Raw genomic sequence first — 14,015 nt, 5'->3', positions numbered from 1 at the left:
ACTGGGCTGTGACTGGGCTGTGTGACTGGGCTGTTACTGGGCTTTGTGACTGGACTGTTACTGGGCTGTTACTGGGCTGTGTGACTGGGCTGTTACTGGGCTGTGTGACTGGACTGTTACTGGGCTGTTACTGGGCTGTGTGACTGGGCTGTTACTGGGCTGTGTTACTGGGCTGTTCCTGGGCTGTGTGACTGGGCGGTTACTGGGCTGTTCCTGGGCTGTGTTACTGGGCTGTGTGACTTGGCTGTTACTGGGCTGTGACTGGGCTGTTACTTGGCTGTGACTGGGCTGTGATTGGGCTGTTACTGGGCTGTTACTGGGCTGTGTTACTGGGCTGTTGCTGGGCTGTTACTGGGCTGTGTTACTGGGCTGTTGCTGGGCTGTTACTGGGCTGTGTGACTGGGCTGTTACTGGGCTGTTACTGGGCTGTTACTGGGCTGTGTGACTGGGCTGTTACTGGGCTGTTACCTAGATTATACCAGGTGATTACTGCTATGTATGTTAACTATGCCAAGCTTCGCTTGCCTTTGCTGGGCAAGATTAAATCCAATGTGACCTGTCTGTTCTGGGATATAGACTATACTAGACGATGCTGAGCTGTGTTCTAGGACATAGACTATACTAGACGATGCTGAGCTGTGTTCTAGGACATAGACTATACTAGACGATGCTGAGATGTGTTCTAGAATATAGACTATACTAGACGATGCTGAGCTGTGTTCTAGGATATAGACTATACTAGACGATGCTGAGCTGTGTTCTGGGATATAGACTATACTAGACGATGCTGAGCTGTGTTCTAGGATATAGACTATACTAGACGATGCTGAGCTGTGTTCTAGGATAAAGACTATACTAGACTATACTAGACGATGCAGAGCTGTGTTCTAGGATATAGACTATACTAGACGATGCTGAGCTGTGTTCTAGGATATAGACTATACTAGACGATGCTGAGCTGTGATCTAGGATATAGACTATACTAGATGATGCTGAGCTGTGTTCTAGAATAAAGACTATACTAGACTATACTAGACGATGCTGAGCTGTGTTCTAGGATATAGACTATACTAGACAATGCTGGGCTGTGTTCTAGGATATAGACTATACTAGATGATGCTGAGCTGTGTTCTAGGATATAGACTATACTAGACGATGCTGAGCTGTGATCTAGGATATAGACTATACTAGATGATGCTGAGCTGTGTTCTAGGATATAGACTATACTAGACGATGCAGAGCTGTGTTCTAGGATATAGACTATACTAGACGATGCTGAGCTGTGTTCTAGGATATAGACTATACTAGACGATGCTGAGCTGTGTTCTGGGATATAGACTATACTAGACGATGCTGAGCTGTGTTCTAGGATATAGACTATACTAGACGATGCTGAGCTGTGTTCTAGGATATAGACTATACTAGACGATGCTGAGCTGTGTTCTGGGATATAGACTATACTAGACGATGCTGAGCTGTGTTCTAGGATATAGACTATACTAGATGATGCTGAGCTGTGTTCTAGGATAAAGACTATACTAGACTATTCTAGACGATGCAGAGCTGTGTTCTAGGATATAGACTATACTAGACGATGCTGAGCTGTGTTCTAGGATATAGACTATACTAGATGATGCTGAGCTGTGTTCTAGGATATAGACTATACTAGACGATGCTGAGCTGTGATCTAGGATATAGACTATACTAGATGATGCTGAGCTGTGTTCTAGGATAAAGACTATACTAGACTATACTAGACGATGCAGAGCTGTGTTCTAGGATATAGACTATACTAGACGATGCTGAGCTGTGTTCTAGGATATAGACTATACTAGACAATGCTGGGCTGTGTTCTAGGATATAGACTATACTAGATGATGCTGAGCTGTGTTCTAGGATATAGACTATACTAGACGATGCTGAGCTGTGATCTAGGATATAGACTATACTAGATGATGCTGAGCTGTGTTCTAGGATATAGACTATACTAGACGATGCAGAGCTGTGTTCTAGGATATAGACTATACTAGACGATGCTGAGCTGTGTTCTAGGATATAGACTATACTAGACGATGCTGAGCTGTGTTCTGGGATATAGACTATACTAGACTATACTAGACGATGCAGAGCTGTGTTCTAGGATATAGACTATACTAGACGATGCAGAGCTGTGTTCTAGGATATAGACTATACTAGACGATGCTGAGCTGTGTTCTAGGATATAGACTATACTAGACGATGCTGAGCTGTGTTCTAGGATATAGACTATACTAGACTATTCTAGACGATGCTGAGCTGTGTTCTAGGATATAGACTATACTAGACGATGCTGAGCTGTGTTCTGGGATATAGACTATACTAGACTATACTAGACGATGCTGAGCTGTGTTCTAGGATATAGACTAGACTAGACGATGCTGAGCTGTGTTCTGGGATATAGACTATACTAGACTATACTAGACGATGCAGAGCTGTGTTCTAGGATATAGACTATACTAGACGATGCTGAGCTGTGTTCTAGGATATAGACTATACTAGACGATGCTGAGCTGTGTTCTAGGATATAGACCATACTAGACGATGCTGAGCTGTGTTCTGGTATATAGACTATACTAGACTATACTAGATGATGCTGAGCTGTGTTTTAGGATATAGACTATACTAGACGATGCTATGCTGTGTTCTAGGATATAGACTATACTAGACGATGCTGAGCTGTGTTCTGTGATATAGACTATACTAGACTATACTAGACGATGCTGAGCTGTGTTCTAGGATATAGACTATACTAGATGATGCTGAGCTGTGTTCTAGGATATAGACTATACTAGACGATGCTGAGCTGTGTTCTGGGATACAGACTATACTAGACTATACTAGACTATACCAGACGATGCTGAGCTGTGTTCTAGGATATAGACTATACTAGACGATGCTGAGCTGTGTTCTGGGATACAGACTATACTAGACTATACTAGACGATGCTGAGCTGTGTTCTGGGATACAGACTATACTAGACTATACTAGACGATGCTGAGCTGTGTTCTAGGATATAGACTATACTAGACGATGCTATGCTGTGTTCTAGGATATAGAGTATACTAGACGATGCTGAGCTGTGTTCTGTGATATAGACTATACTAGACTATTCTAGACGATGTTGAGCTGTGTTCTAGGATATAGACTATACTAGACGATGCAGAGCTTTGTTCTAGGATATAGACTATACTAGACGATGCAGAGCTTTGTTCTAGGATATAGACTATACTAGACGATGCAGAGCTGTGTTCTAGGCTAATACTGACCTACGCTTGACTATTCATTTATACTATGAACTAGGTGCCATGCTATACCGGGAACAGGGTGGGAGGAAAGCAGGTATTAAGGACCAGTTGTGCGCTGGGCAAGGATCTAATGTACCAAGGCTGTCCTGGGCAGTAGACTAGGTTTAACAAGGCTATGTTTAATGGGTTATACCTCGGCAATAGTTCCTTCCCTCGAAGTAGCAAATCAAATACAAATCATATTTTATTTGTCACATACACCTGAATACAACAAGTGTAGTAGACCTTACAGGGAAATGCTTACTTACAAGCCCTTAACCAACAACGCAGTTCAAGAAATAGAGTTTAGAAAATAATTTCTAAATATACTAAAGTAATAAAATGTAATAAAAAAGTAACACACTGAAATGACACAACAACAACTTTTTGAGGATTTGTGTACTGTCACACCCTGACCATAGTTTACTTTGTGTGTTTCTATGTTTTGGTTGGTCAGGGTGTGATCTGAGTGGGCATTCTATGTTGGATGTCTAGTTTGTCTATTTCTATGTCTGGCCTGATATGGTTCTCAATCAGAGGCAGGTGTTAGTCATTGTCTCTGATTGGGAACAATATTTAGGTAGCCTGGGTTTCACTGTGTGTTTGTGGGTGATTGTTCCTGTCTCTGTGTTTGTTGTCACCAGATAGGCTGTATAGGTTTTCACGGTCCGTTTTGTTGTTTTTGTATAGTTAGTTATTTCATGTCGAGTTCCTTTTTTTCATTAAAGAACATGAATAACCACCACGCTGCATTTTGGTCCGCTTCACCTTCACCAGACGAGAACCGTTACAGGGACCCATGCCAAATCTTTTCAGTCTCCTGAGGGGGAAAGGTGTTGTCGTACCCTCTTCACAACTGTCTTGGTGTGGTTGAACCATGGTAGTGTTGAATTTATTTTGGATAAATGAATAAACAATATCCCCATTTTAAATAGAATTGTAACTAGGTAAACTTATACTTTGTTCTATAAGTGATTGACAATATGAGTTCATAAGAAGGGATTGTGTGACACGGACAAGGAGTAATAAAAGTCAATGAACACCATCCCAACTAGGCAGGAACAAATGGGTTGTGGACTGTGTAAACACATAAGGTCGTTAGCCTATGGTTGACGCAACTGAAACTTAGCTCTGGGCTTTTTAGATAAGGCAGTGAGTGCATTCCTAGGTTTTCTGTTAATTATAACTGTCAGTTCAGTGGTGATCGATAATGTTGAGGGGTCAAAAGTTATCTGGGAGTGTGTTAGTAAGTTAGAATGAACTTTTCACCTCACTGTCACGTTCTGACCTTTATTTCCTTTGTTTTGTCATTATTTAGTATGGTCAGGGCGTGAGTTGGGTGGGCAGTCTATGTTTGATTTTCTATGATTTGGGATTTTCGATGCTTCTCAATCAGAGGCAGGTGTCATTAGTTGTCTCTGATTGAGAATCATACTTTGGTAGCCTGGGTTGCACTATTTGTTTGTGGGTGATTGTCTATGTTAGTGGCTTGTGTCAGCACAGGTCTCATTTGTAGCTTCACGGTCGTATTTAGTTGATTGTTTTTTTGTTACTCTTTTGTATAGTGTTCAGTGTTCTCTTTATTAAAATTCACTATGAACACATACCACGCCGCATATTGGTCCTCTGATCCTTCTCGCCTCTCCTCTTCAGATGAAGAGGTGTAACGGTGTTCTTGTTTAGTTGAAGGAGAGTCGGACCGAAATGCAGCGTGTAAGTTACTCATGTTTATTATAAAGACAAAACGAACGAACTATACACGAATAACTAAATAAATACAAGAAAACAACAAACAGAACGAAACCTAATACAGCCTGACTGGTGCTACCTACACAGAGACAGGAACAATCACCCACAAAATGCAAAGCGAAATCAGGCTACCTAAATACGGTTCCCAATCAGCGACAACGAGAAGCACCTGACTCTGATTGAGAACCGCCTCAGGCAGCCAACCTAATTAACACACACACCCCTAATCAACTACAATCCCAAACACTACAAACCCCAATACGAAAATACAATACATAATAACCCCATGTCACACCCTGGTCTGACTAACTAATAAACTAAAACACACAATACTAAGACCAAGGCGTGACAGAACCCCCCCCTAAGGTGCGGACTCCCGAACGCACCTCAAAACCATAGGGAGGGTCCGGGTGGGCGTCTGTCCATGGTGGCGGTTCCGGCTCCGGACGTGGACCCCACTTCATAAATGTCAATGTTCCTCCCCTTCGCGTCCATGGATAATCCACCCTAACCGCCGACCATGGCCGAATAGTCCTCACCCAGAACCCTACATAATAGAAGAGCAGCTCGTGACTGAGGGGCAGCTCGGGACTGAGGCAGCTCGGGACTGAGGGACAGCTCGGGACTGAGGGACAGCTCGGGACTGAGGGACAGCTCGGGACTGAGGGACAGCTCGGGACAGAGGGGCAGCTCGGGACAGAGGGGCAGCTCGGGACAGAGGGGCAGGTCGGGACAGAGGGGCAGCTCAGCACTGAGAGGCAGCCCAGCACTGAGAAAAAGCCCAGTACTGAGATGAAGCCCAGCCAGGAAGTTGAATCCGGCAGATCCTGGCTGACTGGCGGATCCTGGCTGACTGGCGGATCCTGGCCGACTGGCGGATCCTGGCCGACTGGCGGATCCCGGCCGACTGGCGGATCCTGGCCGACTGGCGGATCCTGGCTGACTAGCAGATCTGGCAGATCCTGGCTGACTGGCGGATCCTGGCTGACAGGCAGATCTGGCAGCTCGGGACAGAGGGGCAGCTCGGGACAGAGGGGCAGCTCGGGACAGAGGGGCAGCTCAGCACTGAGAGGCAGCCCAGCACTGAGAAAAAGCCCAGTACTGAGATGAAGCCCAGCCAGGAAGTTGAATCCGGCAGATCCTGGCTGACTGGCGGATCCTGGCTGACTGGCGGATCCTGGCCGACTGGCGGATCCTGGCCGACTGGCGGATCCCGGCCGACTGGCGGATCCTGGCCGACTGGCGGATCCTGGCTGACTAGCAGATCTGGCAGATCCTGGCTGACTGGCGGATCCTGGCTGACATGCAGATCTGGCAGATCCTGGCTGACTGGAGGATCCTGGCTGACTAGCAGATCTGGCAGATCCTGGCTGACTGGCGGATCTGGAAGGGTCTGGTTGACTGTCAGATCTGGAAGAGTCTGGTTGACTGGCAGATCTGGAAGAGTCTGGCTGACTGGCAGATCTGGAAGAGTCTGGCTGACTGGCAGACCTGGAAGAGTCTGGTTGACTGGCAGATCTGGAAGAGTCTGGTTGACTGGCAGATCTGGAAGAGTCTGGTTGACTGGCAGATCAGGAAGAGTCTGGTTGACTGGCAGATCTGGAAGAGTCTGGTTGACTGGCAGATCTGGAAGAGTCTGGCTGACAGGCAGATCTGGAAGAGTCTGGCTGACTGGCAGATCTGGAAGAGTCTGGTCGACTGGCAGATCTGGAAGAGTCTGGCTGACTGGAAGAGTCTGGCTGACTGGAAGAGTCTGGCTGACTGGCAGATCTGGAAGAGTCTGGCTGACTGGCAGATCTGGAAGAGTCTGGTCGACTGGCAGATCTGGAAGAGTCTGGCTGACTGGAAGAGTCTGGCTGACTGGAAGAGTCTGGCTGACTGGAAGATCTGGAAGAGTCTGGTTGACTGGCAGATCTGGAAGAGTCTGGTTGACTGGCAGATCTGGAAGAGTCTGGCTGACTGGCAGATCTGGCTGCTTCATGCTGACTGACGGCTCTGGCTGCTCCATGCTGACTGGCGGCTCTGGCTGCTCCATACTGACTGACAGCTCTGGCGGCTTCATGGAGACTGGCAGCTCTTTGCAGACTGGCAACTCCATGCAGACTGGCAGCTCTTTGCAGACTGGCAGCTCTGGCTGCTCCATGCAGACTAGCTGCTCCATGCAGACTAGCAGCTCAGGCTGCTCTATGCAAACTGACAGCTCTGGCTGCTCAATGTAGACTGACAGCTCAGGCTGCTCTATACAAACTGACAGCTCTGGCTGCTCAATGCAGACTGGCAGCTCAGGCTGCTCTATACAAATAGGAGGCTCCGGCAGCGCTGTAGAGGAGGAAGGCTCTAAAACCGCTGAACAGACGGGAGACTCCGACAGAGCAGGAGAGGGAGAAAGCGCTGGCTGCGCTGAACAGGCGAGGCGCACTGTAGGCCTGATGCGTGGTGCTGGCACTGGTGGTATTGGGCCGAGGACACGCACAGGAAGCCTAGTGCGGGGAGCTGCTACTGGAGGGCTGGGGTGTGGAGGTGGTTCTGGATAAAGGACAGGCACAGGAAGCCTGGTGTGAGGAGCTACTACCGGAGGACTGGTGTGTGAAGGTGGCACAGGATGGACTGGACCGTGAAGGAGTACTGGAGAGCCTGAATGCAGGACTGGCACAGGACGTGCAAGGCTAGGCTGGTACTCAGGAGGCTTAGTGCGTGAGGCTGGCACACTTTCCACCAGCCGACTAACACGCACCTCAGGACTAGTATGGAGTGCTGACCCAGGTGCCATCAAATCCCCGACACGCTCCGTCGGCCGAATATTATATCTAAAGCACCAAACTAGCAACTCCCTCATTAAACTCTCCTCCAATTTCCCCATTAACTCCTTCACAGTCTCTGCTTCGCTCACCTCCAACACTGGTTCTGACCTCCTCCTTGGCTCTTCACAATAAACAGGGAGAGTTGACTCAGGTCTGTCTCCTGACTCAGCCACTCCCCTGATAGCCCCCCAAAAAAATTTTGGGGCTGCTTTTCGGGCTTCCATCCACATCGCCGCCGTGCTGCCTCCTCATATTTGCGTCTCTCCGCTTTAGCCGCTTCTAATTCCTCCTTGGGGCGGCGATATTCACCAGGCTGAGCCCAGGGTCCTTTTCCGTCCAGTTCCTCCTCCCATGTCCAATTCTCCAAATGGTGTAGCCTCTCCCACTGAAGCTGCTTCTGTTGTTTCTCGTGAAGCTCCTGTTTGCGCTGCTCCTGCCTGTAGACACGCTGCTCCTGTTTACTCTTCGCCTGCTGCGCTTTAGGGCGGCTACACTCTTCTGGTTTAGCCCAGGGTCCTCTTCCGTCCAGGATTTCCTCCCATGTCCAGAAATCCTTAAAACGAGGCTCCTCTTTGCGCGGCTCTTCTTTGCGCTGCTCCTGCCTGTTGACACGCTGCTCGGTCCGTGTTTGATGGGTGATTCTGTAACGGTGTTCTTGTTTAGTTGAAGGAGAGTCGGACCGAAATGCAGCGTGTAAGTTACTCATGCTTATTATAAAGACAAAACGAACGAACTATACACGAATAACTAAATAAATACAAGAAAACAACAAACAGAACGAAACCTAATACAGCCTGACTGGTGCTACCTACACAGAGACAGGAACAATCACCCACGAAATGCAAAGCGAAATCAGGCTACCTAAATACGATTCCCAATCAGCGACAACGAGAAGCACCTGACTCTGATTGAGAACCGCCTCAGGCAGCCAACCTAATTAACACACACACCCCTAATCAACTACAATCCCAAACACTACAAACCCCAATACGGAAATACAATACATAATAACCCCATGTCACACCCTGGTCTGACTAACTAATAAACTAAAACACACAATACTAAGACCAAGGCGTGACAAGAGGAGGAAGACTGTGACACTCACTTTGTCCCGGTCGAGAGGAGGGGATTCTGTTAAAGCAGAGAAATGACGTCATGATCTGTATATAAACTGCTGCACGTGATTAAGTGGGAGCGCGCTCCGAGAATAAATTCTATTACCTATTATTTAAAGACTGGTCTGCGTCTATTTTATGCAAACAAGAAATCTTACAAATTCTCATGAAATAGATTAAGGGCTTTCAATTGATGAAAGCACATTGGCATAATTAAATTATAGTAACAGGTAGTTAATTGACGATGTGGAGAGACCAAAGATAGGAAACCCTATGTCACAACGGCAGGATGAATGCTAGAAAACGACAGAGGGAGAGCCAGGATCCATGCTTACCAGCTTCCTCATTGTACTGTTCCCTCAAACTCTGTCAAATCTGACCAGCTTCTCAATATACTGTTCCCTCAAGCTCTGTCAAATCTGACCAGCTTCTCAATATACTGTTCCCTCAAGCTCTGTCAAATCTGACCAGCTTCTCAATATACTGTTCCCTCAAGCTCTGTCAAATCTTACCAGCTTCTCAATATACTGTTCCCTCAAGCTCTGTCAAATCTTACCAGCTTCCTCAATATACTGTTCCCTCACACTCTGTCAAAACTCACCAGCTTCCTCATTGTACTGTTCGCCCAAGCTCCGTACATCTGACCAGCTTCTCAATACACTGTTCCCTCGAGCTCTGTCAAATCTTACCAGCTTCCTCAATATACTGTTCCCTCACACTCTGTCAAAACTCACCAGCTTCCTCATTGTACTGTTCGCCCAAGCTCCGTACATCTGACCAGCTTCTCAATATACTGTTCCCTCACACTCTGTCAAATCTTACCAGCTTCTCAACATACTGTTCCCTCACGCTCCGTCAAATCTTACCAGCTTCCTCAGAGGGATGCAGAGAGAGTAGGGGGGAGAGAGAGGGAGCGTGAGAGAAAGACAGAAAGAGGGGGACAGAGACAGAGGGAGGGAGGGAGAATCGGGGTGAATGGGAGTTACAATATTGCTTCCCGCTGGAGGCAAGAAACAGTGCCCCCCCCCCCCTCCCCCAGCTTCCTCAATGTACTGTTCCCTCACGCTCCGTCAAATCCATCCCACTTCCGAACACTGACTGAAGGTCACAGAGGGAGTTAGAGCCTTTGTGTGACTTGTAAAATGAACCTTTCTGTTCAAGTCCCAGTATCATCTGTGTGTGTGTGTGTGTGTGTGTGTGTGTGTGTGTGTGTGTGTGTGTGTGTGTGTGTGTGTGTGTGTGTGTGTGTGTGTGTGTGTGTGTGTGTGTGTGTGTGTGTGTGTGTGTGTGTGTGTGTGTGTGTGTTTATGAGGCGTAAGGTTTTGTGTCTCAGTAAAGTGTCTCAATAAAGTGTCTCAGTAAAGTGTCTCAGTAAAGTGTCTCAGTAAAGTGTCTCAGTAAAGTGTCTCAGTAAAGTGTCTCAGTAACGTGTCTCAGTAAAGTGTCTCAGTAAAGTGTCTCAGTAGAGTGCCTCAGTAAAGTGTCTCAGTATAGTGTCTCAGTAAAGTGTCTCAGTAAAGTGTCTCAGTAGAGTGTCTCAGTAAAGTGTCTCAGAGTGTCTCAGTAAAGTGTCTCAGTAAAGTGTCTCAGTAAAGTGTCTCAGTAAAGTGTCTCAGTAAAGTAAAGTGTCTCTGTAAAGTAAAGTGTCTTAGTAAAGTGTCTCAGTAAAGTAAAGTGTCTCAGTAAAGTGTCTCAGTAAAGTGTCTCAGAGTGTCTCGGTAAAGTAAAGTGTCTCAGTAAAGTGTCTCAGAGTGTCTCAGTAAGGTGTAATCTAGCAGGTAGCTCTCCCTCCTGTTTGACAGTATTGTTTGATGTTGAAGGTTGTTTGGCTGAAGACTGATTAGTTAGATGTAACGTAGGTCAAGTGGCTGTTCCACTGATGTCAGAAGGTGAATTCACCAATTTGTAAGTCGCTCTGGATAAGAGCGTCTGCTAAATGACTTAAATGTAAATGTAAACACAATGAGGACAGAGCGTCTCTGCATTAGTGATCCTAATTCTCTACACGGAGAGGGGGAGAGGGGGAGGAGATGGGGTGGGAGTGGGGTGGGGAGTGTATGTGTGTGTGGGTGTGTGAAAGGAAGCAGAGATGAAGGGGGAGAGAGATGGAGCGTGAGAGAGAGACAGAGTGGTAGGGTAACAGAGAAATAGAGGGCGAGAGGGATGGAGATAGAGTAGGGGGGAGAGAGAGGGAGCGTGAGAGAGAGACAGAAAGAGGGGGACAGAGACAGAGGGAGAATCGGGGTGAATGAATGGGAGTTACAATATTGCTTCCCGCTGGTCTTAAATTGAGCGTGAAATAAAACACCTGATGAGCAAATGGTCTCTCTGTCTCTCTCTCTCTCTCTCTCTCTCTCTCTCTGTCTCTCTCTCTCTCTCTCTCTCTCTGTCTCTCTCTCTCTCTCTGTCTCTCTCTCTCTCTCTCTCTCTCTCTGTCTCTCTCTCTCTCTGTCTCTCTCTCTCTCTCTCTCTCTCTCTCTGTCTCTCTCTCTCTCTCTGTCTCTCTCTCTCTCTCTCTCTCTCTCTCTCTCTCTCTCTCTCTCTCTCTCTCTGTCTCTCTCTCTCTCTCTGTCTCTCTCTCTCTCTCTCTCTCTCTCTCTCTCTCTCTCTCTGTCACGTTTCAAATGTCATAGTATGGCCATGTACAGTGGAAGGTATTCAAACCCCTTAACTTTTCTACATTTTGTTAGGTAACAGTCTTATTCTAAAATGTATTAAATTGCCCCCCCCCCTCATCAATCTACACAAAATACCCCAAAATAAAAAAGCCCCAAAATTGTTTTTGGAGTGTTTTGTTAATTTATTAAAAATAATAATATCACATTTACATACGTATTCAGACCCTTTACTCAGTACTTTGTTGAAGCACCTTTGGCAGCGATTACAGCATTGAGTCTTCTTGACTATGACGCTACACACTTGGCACACCTCTATTTGGGGAGTTTCTCCCTTTGTTCTCTGCAGATCCTCTCAAGCTCTGTCAGGATGGATGGAGGGAGCCTTGCTGCACAGCTATTTTCTGGTCTCTCCAGAGATGTTCGATCTGGTTCAAGTCCAGGCTCTGGCTGGGCCACTCAAGGACATTCAGAGACATGTCCCGAAGCCACTCCTGCGCTGTCTTGGCTGTGTGCTTAGGGTCGTTGTCCTGTTGGAAGGTGAAGCTTGGCCCATTTTAACCACCACACTTGTTGTTTGTGTACATGTATTATATAACGTGGTGTGTTTTTCCCCCCAACACCACTTTCCATCAGTTTGTATAGAAGACCCTCATGTCAAATTGAGTCAAAAGCTTGTTTGTTTGTTTGTTTATTAATTAGGGTGTGCAGGGTGAATACGTGGTCTGTCGTACGGTAATTTGGTAAAGAGCCAATTTGAAGTGTGCTCAGTACATTGTCTTCACTGAGGAAATGTAGGAGTCTGCTGTTACTGATAATGAAGAGGATTTTCCCAAGGTTACTGTTGATGCGTTTCCCACGGTAGTTATTGGGGTCAAATTTGCCTACACTTTTGTGGATTGAGGTGATCGGTCCTTGATTCCAAATATTGGGGAAGCTGCCAGAGCTAAGGACGATGTTAAAGAGTTTAAGTTTAGCCAACTGGAATTTGTGGTCTGTATATTTTATAATTTCATTGAGGATACCTTCAACACCTCTCTCTCTCTCTCTCTCTCTCTCTCTCGCTCTCTCTCTCTCCTTCTCTCTCTCTCTCCTTCTCTCTCTCTCTCTCCTTCACTCTCTCGCTCTCTCTCTCTCTCTCTCTCTCTCTCTCTCTCTCCTTCACTCTCTCTCTCTCTCTCTCTCTCTCTCCTCTATCTCTCTCTCTCTCCTTCTCTCTCTCTCTCTCTCTCTCTCCTCTATCTCCCTATATCTATCTCTCCCTCTCTCTCTCCCCCTCTCTCTCTCTCTATCTCTCTCTCTCTCCCACTCTCTCCCTCTCTCTCACTCTCTCCCTCTCTCTCTCGCTCTCTCTCTCTCTCCTTTATCTCTCTCAATTCAATTCAATTCAAGGGCTTTATTGGCATGGGAAACATGTGTTAACATTGCCAAAGCAAGTAAGGTAGATAATATATAAAGTGAAATAAACAATAAAAATTAACAGTAGACATCACACATACAGAAGTTTCAAAACATCGCACTTCCTCATCTGCCTATGTCGAACTTCCTCATCTGCCTATGTCACACTTCCTCATCTGCCTATGTCACACTTCCTCATCTGCCTATGTCACACTTCCTCATCTGCCTATGTCGCACTTCCTCATCTGCTTATGTCACACTTCCTCATCTGCTTATGTCACACTTCCTCATCTGCTTATGTCACACTTCCTCATCTGTTTTGTCACACTTCCTCATTTGCCTATGTCACACTTCCTCATCTGCCCATGTCACACTTCCTCATCTGCCTATGTCACACTTCCTCATCTGACTATGTCGCACTTCCTCATCTGCTTATGTCACACTTCCTCATTTGCCTATGTCACACTTCCTCATCTGCCCATGTCACACTTCCTCATCTGCCTATGTCACACTTCTTCATCTGACTATGTCGCACTTCCTCATCTGCTTATGTCACACTTCCTCATCTGCCCATGTCACACTTCCTCATCTGACTATGTCACACTTCCTCATCTGCCCATGTCACACTTCCTCATCTGCCTATGTCACACTTCCTCATCTGACTATGTCGCACTTCCTCATCTGCTTATGTCACACTTCCTCATCTGCTTATGTTACACTTCCTCATCTGCTGTGAAAGGTGACAGAGCTATAGTGGTGTTTGTCAGACCATGAGACATCCCGAAAACCACAAACTTGTGCCCCTCTAGAAAGATGAGACTGCTCTTACGACCCCCCACAAGCCTCTTAGGACTCGTCTGAAGTCGGGTACAGCCGATCTGCCGACTTCTGTCTGTAGCGTCCCGACAGTTTGGGTTACACACTGATCTGACCCTTCTGTGGAAAGGTGAGACTCTCACGAACACGAACATGTCAGTTGTTTTGATCTAGGACGCCCACACACCTCACAAAACA

Source organism: Oncorhynchus masou, unplaced genomic scaffold (assembly GCF_036934945.1).
Source record: "Oncorhynchus masou masou isolate Uvic2021 unplaced genomic scaffold, UVic_Omas_1.1 unplaced_scaffold_1373, whole genome shotgun sequence".
Classification (NCBI taxonomy): domain Eukaryota; kingdom Metazoa; phylum Chordata; class Actinopteri; order Salmoniformes; family Salmonidae; genus Oncorhynchus; species Oncorhynchus masou.
The sequence above is the reverse complement of the archived record's forward strand: the minus strand, read 5'-3'. Positions refer to the sequence as shown.